This window comes from Salvelinus namaycush, chromosome 31 (assembly GCF_016432855.1).
Source record: "Salvelinus namaycush isolate Seneca chromosome 31, SaNama_1.0, whole genome shotgun sequence".
Classification (NCBI taxonomy): domain Eukaryota; kingdom Metazoa; phylum Chordata; class Actinopteri; order Salmoniformes; family Salmonidae; genus Salvelinus; species Salvelinus namaycush.
Genome location: NC_052337.1, coordinates 2,069,694 through 2,079,372, shown reverse-complemented (window position 1 = coordinate 2,079,372; position 9,679 = coordinate 2,069,694).

The following is a 9,679-nucleotide window of genomic DNA, read 5'->3' as shown; positions in this document are numbered from 1 at the left end:
GGGGTGAGGGGCTGTACTGAGAGAGGGGCAGTCGTTCTCCCCTGGTTACAAGACTGAGTGAGGGAGGGGTGAGGGGCTGTACTGAGAGAGGGCAGGCTTTCTCCCCTGATTACAAGACTGATTGAGGGAGGGGTGAGGGGCTGTACTGTTAGAGGGCAGTCGTTCTCCCCTGGTTACAAGACTGAGTGAGGGAGGGGTGAGGGGCTGTACTGTTAGAGGGCAGTCGTTCTCCCCTGGTTACAAGACTGAGTGAGGGAGGGGTGAGGGGCTGTACTGAGAGGGGGCAGTCGTTCTCCCCTGGGTCCTAGAGTAGACCCAGACCACAAACACACACCAACCCACACACAGACATACACAAACACACACACCCCACATGCAGACATACACACACACACCCCACATGCAGACATACACAAACACACACACACCCACACGCAGACATTCACAAACACACACACCCACACGCAGACATACACATACACACACACACCCACACGCAGACATACACAAACACACACACACCCACACGCAGACATTCACAAACACACACACCCACACGCAGACATACACATACACACACACACCCACACGCAGACATACACAAACACACACAAACACACACACACATTGACATCATTCAGTGTGACAACTATACACAGTCTTCAAATCAATCAAATCTAATTTTATTGGTCACATTTACGTGGTTAGCAGATATTATTGGTCACATGGTTAGCAGATGTTATTGGTCACATACACATGGTTAGCAGATGTTATTGGTCACATACACATGGTTAGCAGATGTTATTGGTCACATACACATGGTTAGCAGATGTATTGGTCACATACACATGGTTAGCAGATGTTAATGGTCACATACACATGGTTAGCAGATGTTATTGGTCTCATACACATGGTTAGCAGATGTTATTGGTCAAATACACATGGTTAGCAGATGTTATTGGTCACATACACATGGTTAGCAGATGTTAATGCGAGTGTAGCAAAATGCTTATGCTTCTAGATCCGACAGTGCAGCAGTATCTAACAGGTAATATCTAACAATTCCACAACAAAACCTAATATCTAACAAATTCTAACAGGTAATATCTAACAGGTAATATCTAACAGGTAATATCTAACAGGTAATATCTAACAGGTAATATCTAACAGGTAATATCTAACAGGTAGTATCTAACAGGTAATATCTAACAGGTAATATCTAACAGGTAATATCTAACAGGTAGTATCTAACAGGTAATATCTAACAGGTAATATCTAACAGGTAATATCTAACAGGTAATATCTAACAGGTAATATCTAACAGGTAATATCTAACAGGTACTATCTAACAGGTAATATCTAAGAGGTAATATCTAACAGGTAATATCTAACAGGTAATATCTAACAGGTAATATCTAACAGGTAATATCTAACAGGTAATATCTAACAGGTAATATCTAACAGGTAATATCTAACAGGTCATATCTAACAGGTACTATCTAACAGGTAATATCTAACAGGTAATATCTAACAGGTAATATCTAACAGGTAATATCTAACAGGTAATATCTAACAGGTAATATCTAACAGGTAATATCTAACAGGTCATATCTAACAGGTCATATCTAACAGGTCATATCTAACAGGTAATATCTAACAGGTAATATCTAACAGGTAATATCTAACAGGTAATATCTAACAGGTAATATCTAACAGGTAATATCTAACAGGTAATATCTAACAGGTAATATCTAACAGGTAATATCTAACAGGTAGTATCTAACAGGTAATATCTAACAGGTAATATCTAACAGGTAATATCTAACAGGTAATATCTAACAGGTAATATCTAACAGGTAATATCTAACAGGTAATATCTAAGAGGTAATATCTAACAGGTAATATCTAAGAGGTAATATCTAACAGGTAATATCTAAGAGGTAATATCTAACAGGTAATATCTAAGAGGTAATATCTAAGAGGTAATATCTAAGAGGTAATATCTAACAGGTAATATCTAACAGGTAATATCTAACAGGTAATATCTAACAGGTACTATCTAACAGGTAATATCTAACAGGTAATATCTAACAGGTACTATCTAACAGGTAATATCTAACAGGTAATATCTAACAGGTAATATCTAACAGGTAATATCTAAGAGGTAATATCTAACAGGTAATATCTAACAGGTAATATCTAACAGGTAATATCTAACAGGTAATATCTAACAGGTAATATCTAACAGGTAATATCTAACAGGTAATATCTAACAGGTAGTATCTAACAGGTAATATCTAACAGGTAGTAAGTAGTACCCCTGACCCCTGTCACAGCATGGCTGTAACTGATGGAACCTACATTGTGAGTGACCCCTGACCCATGCAATCTCTCTCTGACATATTATCAATAGATATGTGAATCTTGTTATACCCTTTAACTCCCTTTAGTGTCGCTAGCTTTTAGATGTATATCGTAATGTCTTTTCAAATCACATTGGAAACACAAATAGCCCTGTTTTGAAAACCCACTTTTCAGTAAGGACATTAACTGAGGAGAACAAAATCTCCTGGGGTCCTTATATCTCCATTCAACCAGCCCCAGGGAGAGACAACAAACAACAGCTCTGCTATTCACCGGTCTAATTCAATCTGTTTTATAAGCACATCAGGAATCAGCTCTGTGTGTGTGTGTGTGTGTGTGTGTGTGTGTGTGTGTGTGTGTGTGTGTGTGTGTGCGTGCGTGCGTGCGTGCGTGCGTGCGTGCGTGCGTGCGTGCGTGCGTGTTCTTTAAGAACCCACTCTGTTGATCCATTGTATTAGAGTGGTCCTGGAGGGGAAACTGATCGATAAGAAACCCTTCTACTCTCTGAGGGAATAAAGGATGTCAGGGGATAAAAAATAACCTCTCTTCCACAAGACGCCCCTTTAAGAAAGGATGTCAGGGAACAAAATGACCACTCTTCCACAAGACGCCCCTTTAAGAAAGGATGTCAGGGGATAAAAATAACCTCTCTTCCACAAGACGCCCCTTTAAGAAAGGATGTCAGGGGACAAAATGACCACTCTTCCACAAGACACCGCATTACAGGAAAGCTTGGGCATAGCTGTCTTTGTTATTTGTCTTTTTTTGCAAATAACAAATAAATTAATCATAGAAGTTGCTAAATTAATATTATGTCAGAAGCATTCAGAATGCTTGGTTTTATAAACGCTAACAGCTAAATGCTAACAGCTAATTGATAGGGACGGTTGGAAGATGATATTCCATCTCTTTAGTGTGTTCTCTTATCTCTCTAATGTGTTCCTATGATATTCGGGCTTGTGGCAGCGGGTTTCTCGGCCCGGTTATTGTCGTGCAAAAGATGTCGGTCTCATGGTAATTGACCGTTAGTAAACATAAACATGTTTAGCATCCAGCCGAATACAAGCCACCGATGCTACATCTACATTTAATAAATCTATTTAATATACAACAATCACAATAAATCCATGATTTATTGTAGTCAGGTCTAAAGAAACATTATCATATGAATAAAATGTATTTCAGAAGAACAGAATACAAGTTGGCCTACTAAATGTTATCTGGCTATTCGCTATGCCAAAGGCTGTAGGCTTATTCATTTAGCAGACAAGATATGCTTATAAGTCCCATGCCATTATTTTATATTATATGATTTTATAGTAAGAAGAATATAATTGAACTTAGCTGAACAAAATAGCAAGGATATTTTTCCCATTCCAGAGCGAGTGCGGATATGAAGTGGCTATGTTGAGCGTAAAAGTGATAATTTGAAACAGATCCTATATGTTAGATTTAGAGTTATTTTAGATGTGAATGATACAAACCTTCGAATCTGTTAGAAATCAGAACATACAGTGCCTTTGGAAAGTATTCAAGCCCCTTCACTTTTTCCACACTTTTTTTTACATTACAGCCTTATTCTAAAATTGATTAAATAAAATGTAATATTCAGCAATCTAAACACAATACCTCATAATGACAAAGCAAAAACTGTTGTTTTTTTTTTAATTTTGCAAATGTATAAAAAATGTTCAACAGAAATACCTTATTTACGTAAGTATTCAGACCCTTTACTATGAGACTTTAAAAAATTGAGGTGTATCCTGTTTCCATTGATCATCCTTGAGATATTTCTAGTCAGGATTGATGTAAATATGACCAGAGCAAAGTACAGCGAAATCCTTGATGAAAACCTGCCTCTCAGGCTTCGAAGAGAGGTGTGGCGTCAGGCGCAGAGAGCAGAGGATTCGGAAAAAAACATTTATTACGGAAACAATCACAGCGAAGGAGGGTGACGCCGAACACAGGCGTAAAACACTCCAAATAGTACAACACCGGTACACATGCTGAACATCGGAAAATAAATGAAAGGACACTCCTGTACCAAAAACAGCAAACAGAAAATAATCACCACCCAAACCAGGCTACCTAAATATGGCTCCCAATCAGAGACAACGACTGACACCTGCCTCTGATTGAGAACCATACTAGGCCAAACACATAGAAATAGAACAACAGAACAAAACATAGAAAAACAACATAGAATGCCCACCCCAACTCACGCCCTGACCAAACTAAAATAAAGACATAACAAAGGAACTAAGGTCAGAACGTGACATTGCTCCAGAACGCTCAGGACCTCAGACTGGGGTGAAGGTTGAACTTCCAACAGGACAACGACCCTAAGCACACAGCCAAGACAACGCAGGAGTGGCTTCGGGGACAAGTCTCTGAATGTCCTTGAATGGCCCAGCCAGAGCTCGGACTTGAACCCGATTGAACATCTCTGAAGAAACCTGAAAATAGCTGTGCAGCGACGCTCCCCATCCAACCTGACAGAGCTTGAGAGGATCTGCAGAGAAGAATGGGAGAAACTCCCCACATACAGGTGTGCCAAGCTTGTAGCGTCATACCCAAGAAGACTGGAGGCTGTAATCGCTGCCAAAGGTGCTTCAACAAAGTACTGAGTAAAGGGTCTGAATACTTATGTAAATGTGATATTTCAGTTTTTTATTTGAAATACATTTGAAAATATTTATAAAGACCTGTTTTTGCTTTGTCAATATGGAGTATTGCGTGTAGATCGTTGAGGGGGGGGACTATTCAATAAATGTCATAATAAAGCTGTAACGTAATTTTTTTGGGGGGGGGGAAGTAAAGTGGTCTGAATACTTTCCGAAAGTCACTGTACATGTTGTATATATGCTGCATGGACTATAGTCTATAGATAATTTGAAAAAGTCGCAAAAAATATAAGTTTGTGCTTTGTTCTTTGTCTCAGGCTGCACAGCTGTTCAATCATATTTTCACTCATCACACTATTCTCAATTTAATCTTTACTAATATGTACAATTAGTTTAAATAGAATGGCCCATTATGAAATGGGCAGGAACAGGGGCAGGGGGGGGGAATACATGTCACCTGTATGCATTCGAATAGTGAATGGAGGCCCGCTTTCTCGCCAGTTCGCTTTCCCATCATGCAAGGTAGCCTACACGGGTTATTTCACTCCACCAATCAGCCGCTGTTTGAGCAGCATGCAGCCTCTCGCTACGAGACAGGTGATATTCCCGCCCCAAACTCTGTATGCCATGGGCTCTCCAACCCTATTCCTGCAGCTACCCAGTACTGTCTGTTCCTGCAGCTACCCAGTACTGTCTGTTCCTGCAGCTACCCAGTACTGTCTGTTCCTGCAGCTACCCAGTACTGTCTGTTCCTGCAGCTACCCAGTACTGTCTGTTCCTGCAGCTACCCAGTACTGTCTGTTCCTGCAGCTACCCAGTACTGTCTGTTCCTGCAGCTACCCAGTACTGTCTGTTCCGGCAGCTACCCAGTACTGTCTGTTCCTGCAGCTACCCAGTACTGTCTGTTCCTGCAGCTACCCAGTACTGTCTGTTCCTGCAGCTACCCAGTACTGTCTGTTCCTGCAGCTACCCAGTACTGTCTGTTCCGGCAGCTACCCAGTACTGTCTGTTCCTGCAGCTACCCAGTACTGTCTGTTCCTGCAGCTACCCAGTACTGTCTGTTCCGGCAGCTACCCAGTACTGTCTGTTCCTGCAGCTACCCAGTACTGTCTGTTCCTGCAGCTACCCAGTACTGTCTGTTCCTGCAGCTACCCAGTACTGTCTGTTCCGGCAGCTACCCAGTACTGTCTGTTCCGGCAGCTACCCAGTACTGTCTGTTCCTGCAGCTACCCAGTACTGTCTGTTCCTGCAGCTACCCAGTACTTAATTTGGGAAACCAAGTAAAATATGTTCGGGGACATCGATAGTAACATGTTTTCACAATTAAACTTATTTCATTAAACTGTTGACGGCCACATCTCTCTGAGCACTTGAGAAAGGAGGAGAGAGAAGGAAATGGACAATACAAATTCGTTATAATTTTAGGCTACCTCTGTAAACTCCCCTGCACTCGCAAGTTCCGTTGTTCTGCCATGCGTAATATGCAGTATCGGTTAACTATGTATTGTATAAAGGCAGCATCATTATTTAATTCAGGTATTTTCGGGGCTTGGGCTCATATGAATGGGCCTATGAATATGTATAGGCTTTAATGTGCGTATGAGGGTTTTGAATTACTTATCACCTTAGAAAGCGATGTCCATATCATTGTTAGGCTTTGAAACAACGACCATATTTTACACTCAGTTTCCATCCTGTTGTTAAACTTCTCTCTTCACATTGAGTTTTAAAAAAGCATTATAACTCTTTTGACGGTGTTTTTGATGTGATTTTCGATCGCATTTGCATTGATGTCAGAGTGGTTAGAGGGACAATAGAGCCCTGAGTACCAGGCCATTAGCCATCGGGTCGTTAGCGAGTTGGCTACGGCCGAACGCAAATCCAAAACACATAAAAAGGAGATTACCGTGACTCAACGGTCACGTGGAATTCTACTGCAATCATGGCTCATGAATGCCTTTGTGGCAGTAATAGATAACACGTCAAGCAACAACCCTATTCATGTGTCAACCAGGAAAATGACCTAAAACTGCAAGGTCTATTTGAAAGCCTGGTTTTCTAACCCTTTACAGAGATAATAACACAGATTTTCCCCCTATTTTGCATCTCCCTTCAGAAATGGATAATACACCGACTGGACAAAGCATTAGGAACACCTGCTCTTTCCATGACATAGACTGACCAGGTGAATCCAGGTTGAAAGCTATGATCCCTTATGAAATCCACTTCAATCAGTGTAGATGAAAGGGGAGGAGACGTGTTAAAGAAGGATTTTTTTAAGCCTTGATACAATTGAGACGTGGATTGTGTATGTGTGTCATGCAGAGTGTGAATGGGCAAGACAAAAGATTGAATTTCCTTTGAATGGGGTATGGTAGTAGGTGCCAAAGCGCACAGGTTGGAGTGTGTCAAGAACTGCAATGCTGCTGGGTTTTTCACGCTCAACAGTATCCCGTGAGTATCAAGAATGGTCCATCCAGCCAAAGGCAGGCCAGTGGTAAAAAAAAACGGTAATTAATGAAAGAGAACAAAGGAGGCTGACAATAATTATGCAGAGCAATATGCAAATAGATAATTTTTTTCAGCAGGATTATGCCCCATGCCACAAGGCTAGGATTGTCCAGGAACGGTTCCACGAACATGACAGTGAAATCAGTTTACTGCAGTGGCCTGCCCAGTCACCAGATCTCAATCCAATTGAGTATCTGTGGGGATGAGATGAGAGCTATTTGGAGTGGAAATTCACTACCAGACAACTTGATGCAACTGTGGGAAGCATTGGAGTAAACATGGGCCAATATCCCTGTGGAACGCTTTGGACACCTTGTAGAGGCCATGTCCCGATGAAATTGAGGCTTTTCTGACGGGAAAAAAAGGGGGGTGGGGGGGGGGGGTGCAACTCAATATTAGGAAGCTGTTCCTAATGTTTTGTACGCTCAAGTGTTTAGTCACCGTATGACCTTATGTTCCACACTAAGCAAGTTAATGGATTCCTTCTTTAGTTCAGTAACTATGCATTGACATAAACTAGTCATGTTTTCTCTTGGGTTCACATAGCTTCTGCTTGTATGACTGTAAAGCCTGCCAGTTGAAGTGATCTGTTTGGCCTCCGGTCTTTTCAGCGAAACTCTAAAACTTAACTCTTATCCTCTTTGGTAAACATATGAAAGTGTACCTTTTTAAATCTTGGTTCCTGTATTACTCTGTGAGTCTGTTTCCCTCTCTCTGCAGTTTACCAAGAACCTACATCCAAGCTTTCCCCTGTAGAGTTTGACAGTTGAAGCGATTGACTTAGCTGACCTCCTCAGCCTCTACCTTTTCTACTGCTGTGTGAGTCTGTTTTTCCCCTCTGCTTCACAGTCGTTGACGAGAACCTAAACTCTAGCTATCTCCTGTACGGCTATACAGTTCAAGTTACCTGTCTGGTCTCTGCAGTCTTTACTCCTCTACTGCTTCTAGTGGCTGTTTCCCTCTCTGAAGTCATTGCCAACAACCTAAAATCAGAGACAGTTGAAGTGACCCCGCCTTGGCCTCACTGTATTGCTCTGTGAGGCTGATTCTCCAAGAAGTCCCCTCGGTGTTCCTTAATGTATTCTCTCTCTTTATTATCTGTTTAGTTTCTGTCTGTTTTTCTAAGCGACTGTGAGAGATCCCCCGCGGTTTTCCAGTTACATTTCCATCATGTTGTCACCAGCTCAGCTCCGGCTCCGGCCCGTAACCGCTGTCTCTCCTCTCCCACCTTATTGATTCGATCATCCGGGCCGGATCGTTATCTGCTGGTCGACAGCGGGCTGAATATGGGCCGTGGCAGGTTGCTGAGAAGTTTGGCCTGAGAGGTAAACAGCAAATCGGCAAGTGTTGATTTTTCAAACATTTCTAGTGTTGAATCAGGAGCTAAGTTAAGTCTGTAAGAGTGAAATTAACACTCAGTGGTGTAAAAGAACCCCAAGTGTTGGTGTTAATAACCAGATTTAATATCTATGTTTTTCTCATGTACATTGTTTACTTAATCTTATGCTAAATAAAGAAACTGTAAATAACATACATTTTTCTAAACTAATCCAAGTTACCAATTACTGAAATTGTTGTTTTTGGTTTAATGGTTTAAGTAGTCATTTTTTTAATCAAGTTTCCTAACCATGACAGTCATTCTGAATGCAGGTTGTGGGCGATAAAAAATTCAAACTGTTGGTTATCCTAACTCTGACTGTATTCCTAACGGAATTAAACATCACTTTGCAAGCCAGCATTATTGTGACTTGCAGGCCTGATGTGGCCTGTAAACCAGGAGTTTCCTAACACCACTGTGTTAAGGTTAAACTAGGCCATCAAAGTAAGGCCTTATGATACATGTAATGTATTACCATAAAGTACATATTAATGATAACATTCACCATGTCTCCGTCACTAACAAATATAGTCATGGGTGGTAACTCTACAATTCACTCGAAAAGAAAAGGCACCATGGGAAATATGCAAATGATGCTTTACACCATACGGTGTTAAAACAACACCCAAAATGACTAGCTGTAACGGGGTTTTTTGTTAAACACTAATAGGCGTTAAGTCTAGATTAACACTAGTGTTGAATAGAAATAACACTGTGAGTGTTAATTACCAGTAAAACTGGCAAGTGTAAGGCAGTGTTCATTTTTTTACACTACAAAGTCTTACATTAACTCTCATAAGAA